Below are 13,213 nucleotides of genomic sequence, written 5' to 3' on the forward strand. Positions count from 1 at the left end.
GGAGAGAGGCAAGGAGAGAAGAATCCATCAAAGAACTGCCAGCCCCCTCACCGACCTGCTCCTTCCTACCTTTCCTTCCACCAATTCAAATTTTCATGAAATTATTCCAAGGGGAAAGAGGAGCATGCTACAGAGACAGCAACATTCATTCTAAGCACCTTATACAGGTTTCCCTACATTCCAAACACCAAAGGGAGTCTGGGTGCCCTTAGGGTCAAAAAGGCTTAGATGAGAGAATAGGATCCATCTGATTAGTGCTTTTTTTGTTTAAAAAAAAAAAAAAGGTACCAGTGCTCCAGGGGAAAAGTTGTTGAGCTCTGACTGGAAGTGCCGGTACTATGTACCGGGCAGCACCATCACAAAAAAGCACTGTATCTGAGTCAGAAGAGCGTCTGCAACCACACTAGCGGACATACACATTACATATCTTTACTGAGCTACATATTTTGACCAAAAGATGATTGAATGGGTTGGGAAGGCATTTGCTCCCATTACTAGATTAGGTAAAATGGGTATGGAGTTACATTTTGCATGGTGTTAAGCATAACAAAGACAAGATACTGCAACAGATGGTATGCTCCAAGTTACCATTACATCTGTTCCTAGATATGAAGATGCTTCAGTCTGCAAACTACAGTATAATAATCTTAATTCAAAGTTTTTCAAGAAGCTAGACATTCTAATATTTCTATATGGAGATAGTCAGGGTATGTCTACACAGCGCCATGTATCTCAAAATAAGCTACACAATTCGAGCTACACAAATTGCGTCATTTATTTTGAGATAGTCTATTTTGAAATTGAAATAGACCACTATTCCAACAAGTCCCTTAATCCTAATGGAACAAGATTTACCAGCACGTCAGAATAGCAAGTATGTTATTTTGAAATAATAGACTTATTGCTAAGACACATAACGTTATTTTGGGATTCCGGACATATCCTGAAGTAGTGCCAGTGTCTAGACGAATCCCAAGGGATTTCCAATCATACAGATCCAGACATGCATCAGTTAAAATTTTTGTTAGATCAGAAACAATGGTAATATAGGCAGGAAACAACTGGTGATGTCATGGTAGCAATGAATAACGTCTAATCTGCTCATTCTGCTGTATCTTCAGCTCAATATTGCATGGAGTGAAATAAAGAGGATTGACGTGGAAAATGTTACAGCATTTTACAGAATGTACATGCTTTGAATTAACAAAACCAAGAAAAAAAAAAGAGTAGTGAAAGGTCACATTCATCATTCTTTCAGTTATACAGTAGTTATGAACAGTGGACAGCTTAACTACACAATTTTAAGGAAAGAGTTTTTTGCACTGAAGGGAATAAGTTACTTAATTTTGTTTTGTTTTAATTCAAAGCTGCCACAACAATTTCTCACTTTAAATAGAAAGATGTTTGTATTTTATATTAGCCAAAGAGGAGCTGATATAATTGTAGTGGCAACTTATATATCCAAGCCGAAAAAAGGTTTCATCTCAAATTTGCCCAGAGTGAATTGGTACATACCAATACCAAAAACCACATGTACATTGTAAGCAAAGATGAAACTAGATTTGGCATACATATTGATTTCAGCAAAGTGAGATCTTGTATTACAAGAGTTCTGTAAATTCTTATAGAGAAGCAAGCTACATATATTCATTTAAGGGTCAGATTTTGCACAGGCATTATGATTTTGGTAGTCTTTTGCAGCCACTCAGCATGGTAATAAATGACTATGCAAGAAGCAAGGCAGGCCTGTTGATGCACAATAGAATCATGTGTACTGAGTACAATGGATTTATAGTGCTGAGAGGAAAACAGGGCCCTCTGAGTTGAAATGGCACACAGTCATTTTGGCCTAGATGCACAAAAGGAGTTATACATCTGGAAAATCCCTGATTTAGGTGCCTAAACTACTTTATAATGACCAGGGAGAAAGAGATATCTTAGACTCTCATCCACAAAAGATTGCACAATATGCAAGGAGCTGCTTAGATTAGCCAATGCGAGATGTCAACAATAGGGCAGCGTGGTAAGTGTCACCCCTTTAATGGAACTAGGTGTTTAAGTACAGGCTACAGAGAAGTGACTAGGCCAGGAACTCTCTTTGGAGTTTGGTGCCTATGGCATTTCACAAGACGCCAGAGGTTGATTCCACATTCTAACTTTTAGCCCAGTGGCTAGAGCACCCACTTGCAATGTGGGAAATCCAGATTCAATGCCGTTTCTTCCTGCCAGACTGGGAGAAAAATAATTTGAACAGTGGTCCCCCTCTCTCAGAAAAGTGCTATGACCATTGCGGGGCTGGGAGTGAAAATTGAACCTGGGTATCTCACATCCCGGGCAAGTGCTCCAGCCACTGGGCTAAAAAAGTTAAATGGGCACCTCCTCCTTCTGCTTCATTTTTTAAACTTGGCCTGAGCCTGTGGACAGTGTGGGTGCCTAAACAGCTCTCTTTCCTCTCCCTACCCCAGTTTGTGAATCGCTCTGGGGCTCAGGAGATAGGTGTGTGATTACCTAGGGAAAGGCAATAGGGTTGCCAGATGGTTTCAACAAAAATAGCAGACACATTAACATTACATCTTAATCTACATTACATCTTATTTAGCAAATACCAAACATTTATATTTTCTCAATTTGTTTCCTGAACAGAAAGCTCAAATACTGGACTGTCCTGTTCAAATCTGGACACCTGGCAACCCCCAGAGGCAGAGGATTTAGACCCAGCAGCAGAAACATAGACACGAAAGGAACTAAAAATATTGTGTCAATTAGTTTATGGGGCTACAAGAGTTAGGCAGAAATTTTGTGCAGCACAGTGAAGCCTAGGGTTGCCAGGTGTCTGGTATTGAACTGGACAGACCAGTATTTCGCCCCCTGTCGGGTAAAAAAAGTCAGAAAATACCGGATGCCAAAAATGTCTGGTATTTTCTGATTTTTTTCCCAGCCAGGAGGTGAAAATCCTGGGTGCTTACTGGGTTCCACAGGGAAGCTGTCTGGCCCGGAGCAGGGAGACAAGATGGCAGACTGTTTGACCAAAAAGCCTCAAAAGAATTTCTTAAAAGGACCACACTTATTTTTATTATTATTTTTTCTCAACAACTTTGGTGTCCAACCTACCATTATAACACATTTTTAAAAAGCCTATCATTCATGCCTCATAGTAATTTCTGCCGGTATTGGGGATCTATAATATTAAATGTAGTGCTGCATCAGCATTATAATATCTACATGGAAAGTGTTCTATTAAAAAAAAATTCTGAAGTACAATGTGTACATTGGCATATTAAAGTGTTATTAAGTGTATTACTGTACCTTGAAATATACTGGCAGTGCAATGTGTCTGAGTTAACATTGCTTCAAAGAGCTTCAGTTTTAATTTCCTGATTTCTGGATTGCGAAATCAATTAACATCAAGCATGCAAAGTGATACTTGTGCTTAGCACCAAAATAAATCCTGGCTTTAAATGTCACTTTGACATATTCAAGGACAAAGAGATCTTCGCATCATAGTTTAAACAAAATCAGGTGTAGCTTTTTCCCTGAATGTCACCTTTTCAGAAATGCTCCATCAACAAAACAGCATTTGGAGAATGCAGTAGTCACTTAAATGGCAAATCTTCATAACAGACATATCTTAGGAACAGATGTTAATCAGATTTGGGGATCCGAACAGTAGGACATCTAGTACAAATATCATTCAAGTTTAAACAACAGGTTCTTCACCAATTATTGCTAAGTGTTAACTGAAACATGACAGGGTCTAAGACTAATTAAACCATTAGAGGCTTCAGTTTAATTACTGTAATAGACAAACATTCACCAACCCTGCACAAATTTTCCCTACAGCAAACAACAAAACCAGTGCCAGTGTAGAATCAGTTTCTCAGGTGCTATTTGTATTATTATTCATTGTATATTGTCCACAGATTTTCAAATTTCTCTTATGGTGACATATTAAGTGCATTAGATTCTCAACTTACCACAATATTGATCCTAATACAAACTGCAGCTCATACTGAACCTTGGATTAGGGAAATTAATGACAAGAACAGAGCAGAAATTCTGACAGCTTTTAGAAGTACCAGAATCAGGTTTCCTCTAAGATATTTTCAATCTTGCACAAGAACAGTGAGTCATGTTAGTGGACAAACACCTATTTATTTATGCAACTCATGTTCTGTTGGAAAAGATCTGTCCTTTCCTCTCTCACCAGCTTTGTTGTTCTAGTGATTACACCAGTGAGCTCCGCCTCTAAAGCTCTATAGAGCCGCTTAACAAGTAAAATCTCAAATTTACAACAATTTTATGCATGGCCAATGACAATCACCAAGCTATTTATCAACAAAATCAGGTGAATGAATGAAACATATAGGATAAATTTAAGCAGCAGGCTGAAACTTTATTTACGTATTAAAGACTGGAAGGGCATTGTATGCCTCACCACCCAGTCTCTCATGACAGGCATTTAACTGGGTCCAGTGCAATGTTCAGGACTCCCACCATAACACCACTAACAGAGTAGACCTGCTTGGGCCCACCCCTAGAACTCTGCTCACTTCTGAATCCTCTCCACCTCCCATTCAAGGAGAGACAGAGATTCCTAAGGGAAGGACCTCAATCCCTCAAAGATTTTAGGTCACTCTTTACCCCCATACACACAAGGACCACCACTGCAATCTCAGGTCTCATACCACCGGGAGCTGGTCCCTTTTATCCTTATCTGCACTAGACACTGGCCTCAAGTAGCAACAGCATTTCTTAATGTTTTTCTTATTATTAATCCTTTTTTAGTCGTAATGTTATGACCTAACTGCCTCAATGATGCTTCAAGGAAGGGAAAATAACCCCACCAGACCATGGGCGAGTTTGACCTATTGGGGAAAATTCCTTTCTGATCCCAAAACAGGCAATCAGTCAGAAACCAATGCTTTACAAAGGAGAGGGAGAGCAGGGAAACTGGCCAGAACAAGAGGCTTTTGAAATGTCCAGGTAAGTTTAAACATGCCAGAGTGAGAACCTGGCAAAATCCAATCAACTATCTTATTCCCATGCCTGAGGCCTATAGGAGATGGCAAACCTGAGAGGCACAACCACTCCTATCCCAGCCATATACGCTTCTTCACCATGGCCCTGCCATCCACACCTGTCACCTGAGGGCTGGACCTTCCCATAAGCGCCTTCAAATCTCCTTCCTCACTGATTGCTTGGGAGGGGCAGTTTGCTTCTGCAACTAAGATGCAATAAGTTATGTTTTTGAGACTTCAAAAGAATATTTCAACTCAACTCTAATATATATCCCTAGCACAGAAACTCAGGTGTTTAAGAAACTGATCAAGGAATAACAGAATATCACAATATATTTACATTTGGCATTGTCAAGCCTTAGATGAGACACAACAGAGGAAGATGAGTAACTTTGGCACTTGGGAAGTGGCTATAGCACACATGAATAAACAGAGAAATGGACATAGCCAATGCAATTGACAGAGCAATTGTTGACAGAAGCATTTGAAAGGACCAGAGAAAACGCAGCAAAACAGTGTTAAAATTCAAGACCTTTTTTTTTCCAGAAATAGTCTAACATTATTATGACTTTACACAGTCCCAAAGTTGCCTGATGTATACACATTTTTCTTTTTTCCTGCCTTTGTGAAGAAAAAGGTAAGACAAGATTGAGTAATATGTTGCTGGACTACTGATATATTTCACTACATTAAAGAGGATATAGAGAGAGCATATCTACAAGTAATGTTTTGTGTCTCTCAGAATTATTAGTAAACACTAGAAATAAGCTTAAAGTGTTTGTGGTGGAATGCCTGGCTGGAAGGCGCTATTTGAAACCTCAGGGGTGGGTGGCCGTTAGCCCGCCCACTTCTAAAAGCCCTTCCCCCAGCCTTGTGGACGACTGGACTTAGGGATCAACTAAATCTGGGGGACAAATAATAAAAAAACAAGTCAAGAGGTATGGGTCAAAGGTTTAAAACAAGGGAGCCAGATGGGGACACCGAGCCCTCCGTGGAACCTAGGATGCGGCTAAGGTTTACGATTTTTCTTTGTTTGTTATGAATAAAGTCCAGGAAGAGGCATGAACTATGAGGTAAGCAACTGTGTGCATGGTCTATGCATGCTTGCTGTGCTAAATGGGGTATGAGTTTGTTCATTCACGGAGCCGCTGTTTATTATTCTAGAAAATAAAAGGACTATTTCTTTCCTCATTTAAATAAGTTTAATGGTATTTGTATTTTGGTAGTGTTTAGAGTTCCTAATTCGGGATCAGAGCCAATGTTCCTTCTATTTTTTTCCATCCATGTGCAGAATAAATTTTGTTATGTGCACCACGGCATGTGCAGTTGTGCACCACCAATGGAAACAGGCTGCTGACTATGGGAGACTGTGGGTTCTCTGCCAATCAGCTGGGCAGCATCTGAATCTTTCCTGGGCAGCCACCCATGTGCTCACCTTACAGGGAAAACTGATCAGGGCCCTATGTGCTCAAGCACATCACAGAAAGATATTCTCTGTCCCAAAAGGGCTTACAATGTATACCATCAGTCCTTAGGTGTCTCATCTTCCTCTGGTTCCCTGGAGAAAAAGAGTTAACTCCATCTTGCACCATTTCCACCCTCCAAATGGTTCAGAACTACACATGCCTGAGGTTGGAGACAAAAAGGACATGACATAGCCATTCTTCTTCCTAGCCCTGCCACCCACCTGTTACTGATACTAGGGAGGGGAAAACTAATTTCCCTGTCTTCTCTAATACTCTTTTCCTTGGTTATGAGTCAAGGCTACACCCAAACTCCAGCTGGTACAGTGCACGTCAGCAATCCTATAACATGGAAATTAGCCATAGTGAACACATCACACCAGAGCTCTGTGTCCTCCGTTAGCTCCCCATTCACTAGCAGGTCCAATCCAAATACTAATCTAACCTTTAAAGTCCTTAATGGGCTAGGATCAGACTCCGTTAGCGGTCTCTGCTATAGTGATGCTCCAGGACACAGCCCGCAGAGGGAATGCTGAAACTATACCAGTGTGGGATTCTTCCGAGACATGAGACCAAGAATGTTTAGTTTTAGGTGAAAACTAAAGGGCACCTTACTTAAAGAAATCAAAATGTGACCTAATCTGACCTTCTCCAGAGCCAAGTGCAAAACCCATCTATCAGCCTAGGCACAATAGCAGAAGCTAAAAAGAACAAAAAGATTTATAAAAGAGGAAGAAAGACAATTATATCCCAAGATATTGGGAAAACAATTCCATTTTCAACACACATTTTGGTTTCCTTGATTTACATTTTTTTCTGGTCTCCCATTAGAAATATTCAGGCTTTAAAGGAGAATTTGGAAAACATTGCTAAGGAAAAGCCTCATTATTAAGTCTTGATATTGGATTTGAGCTATTTTAAACTTTTTATGCATGTTGATTTTAGTTAATTAAATGCCCTCAGACACATTTGCAATTATAAACCTTGGTTGTCGAAATTTAATATCTCTCCAATGACAGCAGAATGCAAAACAGGCAATCACAGACAGAATCTAGGTAGAGAGCAAGAAGAAGATACTCTTGACGTCCTTTTCCCAGTTTACTCTGGCTCTTGCCAAAACAAGGGACTAGGAATGTTAAATTTAGATTAATTAACTAATCAAATAGTCAAAGGGATTTCCATTGACTATTCGATTAGTCTATATGGGAGCCACCTTCACCTTTGAACTGTAGCAAGAGCCTGGTGAGACTCTTGTACATTTCAAAAGCAGAATTGCAGTAGAAGCGGTAGAAGCTGAGACCGCTTCCATTCCCACTCGCGCCTCTACCTCCCCTGCCCTCCATGGAGACAGTGCTGGGGGGAATTGGTTTTTAAGCCAGTTCCCCCCGGTACTGGCTCCTCCTCTTCCCTGCCTTGCTGCCCTCTCTAATAGAGGAAGCAAGGTGGGGGAAGCAACTAGTCACATCACCAGTCGACTATCCGATAAGCTTCTACTTATCAGAGTCAACTAGTCTCTTATATCCCTACAAGGAACACCACACAAACCAAGATCTTGTTCCAGATTCAGCAAATCAGTTGAGTACCATTTCCCACATACTTTCCAGCAATCTGCCATACTTTTCTTTTATGTGTTTACCAACAATAGTCCTGATTCTGATCTCATTCATAGTCATGAATGAATAGCTCTATTGACGTTGTGTGAGCTGGTCCTTATTTTCACAGGTGTGAGATCAAAATCAGGCCCATCATTCTTAATAAGTGTTTTGTGTTACGTACTACCATTTTGATTGGTTTAGCAAAAGAAGTCCCAGAGGGTATGTCTTCACTACCCTCCTAGTTCGAACTAGGAGGGTAATGTATGCATACCGCACTTGCTAATGAAGCCCGGGATTTGAATTTCCCGGGCTTCATTAGCATAAGCGGGGAGCCGCCATTTTTAAATCCCCGCTGCTTCGAACCCCGTGCAGCGCGGCTACACGGGGCTCGAACTAGGTAGTTCGGACTAGGGTGCCTATTCCGAACTACCGGTACACCTCGTTTCACGAGGAGTAACGGTAGTTCGGAATAGGACCCTAGTCCGAACTACCTAGTTCGAGCCCCGTGTAGCCGCGCTGCACGGGGTTCGAAGCAGCGGGGATTTAAAAATGGCGGCTCCCCGCTTATGCTAATGAAGCCCGGGAAATTCAAATCCCGGGCTTCATTAGCAAGTGCGGTATGCATACATTACCCCGCTAGTTCGAACTAGCGGGGTAGTGTAGACATACCCTTAGAGAAATTATCACTAATAAGACAGATTTTTTTTTACCATTTATTTATTTCCTTATTTGTATTAACAAGTGATGTGACTATTTCTTGCCCACCTCTGTTAGGAAAAAAATAATAAGAAACAGGTTCCTCCAACCCAATGTACACTTTCAATGAAATTGGGCTATATAGTAATCCCAACTCTAGGAATCTTAAAATCTCTGTCAGAACCAGATAAGGCGCATACAAAAAGGCTATGTCTACACTACAGGGCTTTTGTGCAAGAACAGCCATTTTTGCGCAAAAACCCGTGGAGCGTCCACACCTCAAGCACGTTTTTGCGGAAGAAAATCTATAGTCAATCGACAGAACAGAGGGCATTTTGCGGTGTAGTTATACCTCCTTCTACGAGGCATAACTCCTTTTTGTGCAAGAGTTCTTGCTGAAAAATCTCAGTGGTTACGCGCAGCAGGCTGTGCAGCATAAAGCTTATACACGGAACCCTCAGTACAGCTGACTCTCCAGGAGTGGAATCAGCAGTAAGTGCATGTCGGGAGCCAGCTCCCAGCTGTCGGCCCACTCCCAGGGAACCAACTGCAATGTGGGCTCTGCAGTATAAGCCTTATCCTGCAGTGTCCACAGTATAGGACAGCAGCCAGCTCATGTCCCAACCCCAGAGAACCGGCTGCTGCCCCGGTGATGTGGGCTCTGGTACAGAGCTAGCAGTGCTGGGTGGCAGCCAGCTCCCTGGATGCGGGATTGGGAGCCTGCATGTAACCATTACAGTAATGCTTACTGGTTAACCATTTAAACATTTATACTATTACATTCCTATTAAGTATGAGTGGAACACTCATGCAGACTGGATGGAAAGCATGGGTCTATAAATGGCACATCAAGAAGTATAATGAAAAGCACCCCTTACCCTTCCTTCTCCTGCACTTTTATGTTACATTCTTATGCTATGTTGGTTGCTACTGCAATCCTACCCTTCTGCCCCTCTGGCACCTGCCATACTTACGCCAGCTTAACAACATGTATTACAGTTACTGTTATTTTTCAAGCAACTCTAAAATGTACTAGGCATCTCAGAAGACATGCATAACCATGTGACATGCTTCAAAACAATCTGCCACGTAGTCTGTCTGGGCCATGAAGCATTTCAATGTCTAGTTACCCAAGACTGTCATATCTGACCTGCTTATGATGAGGGTTGACTTTTTTACTTCAAGATAAATGATCTTTCAGCTGTTGCTGTATAAAGCACTGGTGACATCCAGTCATGGGTTATATTAGTCACAGCTGTGTATTCTTTATGGATCTCTTGGGTGTATAGCAAGGCTCTATTTCCTGTTAAGTGACACTCAGTTGATTTTAAATGTATTATCAAGTATTTGTGATGCTCTGAATATCTCTGCTAAAGATATACTCATTAATCTCCAACTCTGAAAATGATTACAAGAGTATGTCACTTTATGACTATGTAGAACATCAGACCTAATTTTGTTTTTGGAGACGAGCTTGCAGAAATGTAGCTACTGTGCATTTATTTCAACATTTAGCTCATTTTCAGGGTACACAATAAAAGGTTCTTCCAAACCATATTAAAATAATTGAAAAGACTTTGTTTATTTCCTTCTCTGCTTTACCCCTCGGTAAGGTCCTTTATCTGCAATGCAAAGCAGTGGTCTGAAAGGGCAGAGCATGACACCATTGTAGGGCTCAGTTTATTTTCTACCTTTCATGGTTGTGTGTGTTAATACTGACGAAAGATGTTATATTGACAGACCTGGAAACTGAAGTCTTCTCATCTACAAAACAGATCACCCCTCTCTGGAAGCAACAGAGATGGAAAAAGACCGGGTACTGGTTGACTACAGGATGACTGTAAGCCACCAATGCAATGTGACAGTGAAAAAGGCTAAAGCAGTCCTAGGATGCATCAGAAGGGATATTTCCAATACACAGAAAAGTGTTAGTACTATTATACAGGCACTGGTGAGACCTCATCAGAATACTATGTGCAATGCTGGTTTCCCATGTTTCAGGAAGATGAATTCAAACTGCAACAGCTGCACAGAAGGTCTACTAGTCTGATCAGAGGAATGGAAAGTCTACCTGATGGGGGCTGGGCTTGTTTAGCCTAACCAAAAGAAGGTTGATGTCTCTCTGATGTGTTTATAGAGCGCAAACATACATAACCCCCTGGTATTCATTGCCAATGCTGACACAAGAACAAATAGATATAAACTGGCTATCAATAAATTTAGGCTTGAAATTAGAGAAGGTTTCTAACCATCAGAGGAATTAAATTCTGGAATAGTTTTCCCATCAGAGCAGTGGGAGGCAAAATATCTAACCGGCTTCAACACTTAAGGGCTGTGTCTAGACTGCATCCCTTTTCCGTAAAAGGGATGCAAATTAGACACATCACAATTGCAAATGAAGCGGGGATTTAAATCCCCCGCGCTTCATTTGCATAAACATGGCTGCCGCTTTTTTCCGGCTCGGAGCTTTGCCGGGAAAAAGCGCCAGTCTAGACGGGGATCTTTCGGAAAATAAAGCCTTTTCTGAAAGATCCCTTATTCCTCTTAAAAAAAGGAATGTTTTTAAAAAAGTGTATGTTTACACTAGCCCCCTAGTTTGAACTAGGGAGGCTAATGTAGGCATTCGAAGTTGCAAATCAAGCCTGGGATTTAAATATCCCGCGCTTGATTTGCATCCTCCCAGCCGGGCACCATTTTTTGAAATTTACAAGTCCGGACTAACTGCCCACCTCTACACGCGGCAGGGACCTGGTAGTTCGAATTAAAGCCCTAGTTCGAACTACCTGTTATTCCTCCTGGAATGAGGTTTAACAGGTAGTTTGAACTAGGGCTTTAATTCAAACTACCAGGTCCCTGCCTTGTGTAGAAACGGGCAGTTAGTCCGGACTTGTAAATTTCAAAAATGGCAACCGACCGGGAAGATACAAATTAAGCGCGGGATATTTAAATCCCGGGCTTGATTTGCAACTTCGAATGCCTACATTAGCCTCCCTAGTTTGAACTAGGGGGCTAGTGTAGACATACCCTAAGCTATTTTGAAATTGACTTGAAATTAGCTATGCAATTTGCGCAGCTCAAATTGCGTAGCTTATTTCAAGCTAAGGGTGCAGCGTAGACACACCCTGCAGCCAGAAAACTGACAACAGAGGGTGAAGAAAGGCTGAACTTATGCCTTGAAAAGGGGGAAGAGTGTCTGAAGGCTGAAGAGATAGATAGCCTGCAGTAGCACGCTGGGAGGTTGGCGTGGTGACGCTGGCAGAAGGTAGGGAAAGCCAGACGGTTAAGAAAGGGCTCAGGAAAATGTAGTATAATACAGGGCAGAATGGACTTAACTACTGGCTAAAGGATCCATGAGCTGGGAGCCAGAGAAGAGAGTGAGCTGAGGTTCCCCAACTAGCCACTGAGCAAGTGAAACAGGCAGAGCAGTGGGTAGGTAGGCTACCTGGGGCAGTATGTAAAAAAGAGACTTTCCAAATCCCAAAAGGGGAAACCACAATAGTGACCTACCCAGAACATTGGGTAGCAGCAGTTTCTGGGGTGAGAGACTACAAAAAACTGAGGCAAGTGGAGAGAGTACAACTACAGAAATAAGCGTTCACCTGTGATGAGCTATTCCTCAGAAGGACCAGGAGGAGGTGCCAAATCTGTGGTGAGTAGAGGCACCTCCATCACAGTCAAACTGACAGAAATCCTGGAAATGGGGGGGGAGGAGAAGCATGGGAGCATGGATCACTTGCTGGTTTGTACTAGTGTAAATGGCAGACTTTGCATAACTTATTTGCGGTAAGAGTTGAGAACTTCAGTAACTCAGCAAGAAGTTATGGACGCATTTACAGGAGTGGGTGGGTGAGGATCTGTGGCCTCCAATGTGCACGGATCATGAGGGTCCCCTTCTGAATCTATGAAGGTGATTAGGAAATTCACACCTTATACCCATTCAGCCTTTAGCTAAATCTTAATACAAGTGACAGGGATGTAAAAACTGTCCAGAATAGTTAACTAGTTAAATCATATGTTTCACTGGTTAACCACCAGCTGCAGCCGACAGAAGCTGCTCCAGCCCCAGCTCCCTGCGGATATGGGTGGCAGGAGATTCTCTAGCTCCGGTTTTCATGGAGGCTGCTCCAGCCCCACTGCTCATCGCAGGTGGGGTCCTGCCAGCTTGGCTGCCATGGGAGCGGGAGAGGCCCTCCGGTTAACCAGTTAGTCGAAAAGCATGACAATAAGGCATATGCTTACCAGTTAACCATTAACGTCCCCTAAGGACAGTTAGTGCCAGTTGCCTCTAAAGTTAGAAACTAACAAACTCCTGTACAGAGGCCACAGGGAGGAAGAGGAATCAGATGGCCATCCTCTTCAGTCACTGACATCCGGTATATAGAAAGGCTTTTATGTCTATTACCTAAGCCATTATCTACTCAATGCAAACAGAGAACTCTCT

This window comes from Pelodiscus sinensis, chromosome 6, assembly GCF_052426305.1.
Source record: "Pelodiscus sinensis isolate ZL-2025 chromosome 6, ASM5242630v1, whole genome shotgun sequence".
Classification (NCBI taxonomy): Eukaryota; Metazoa; Chordata; order Testudines; family Trionychidae; genus Pelodiscus; species Pelodiscus sinensis.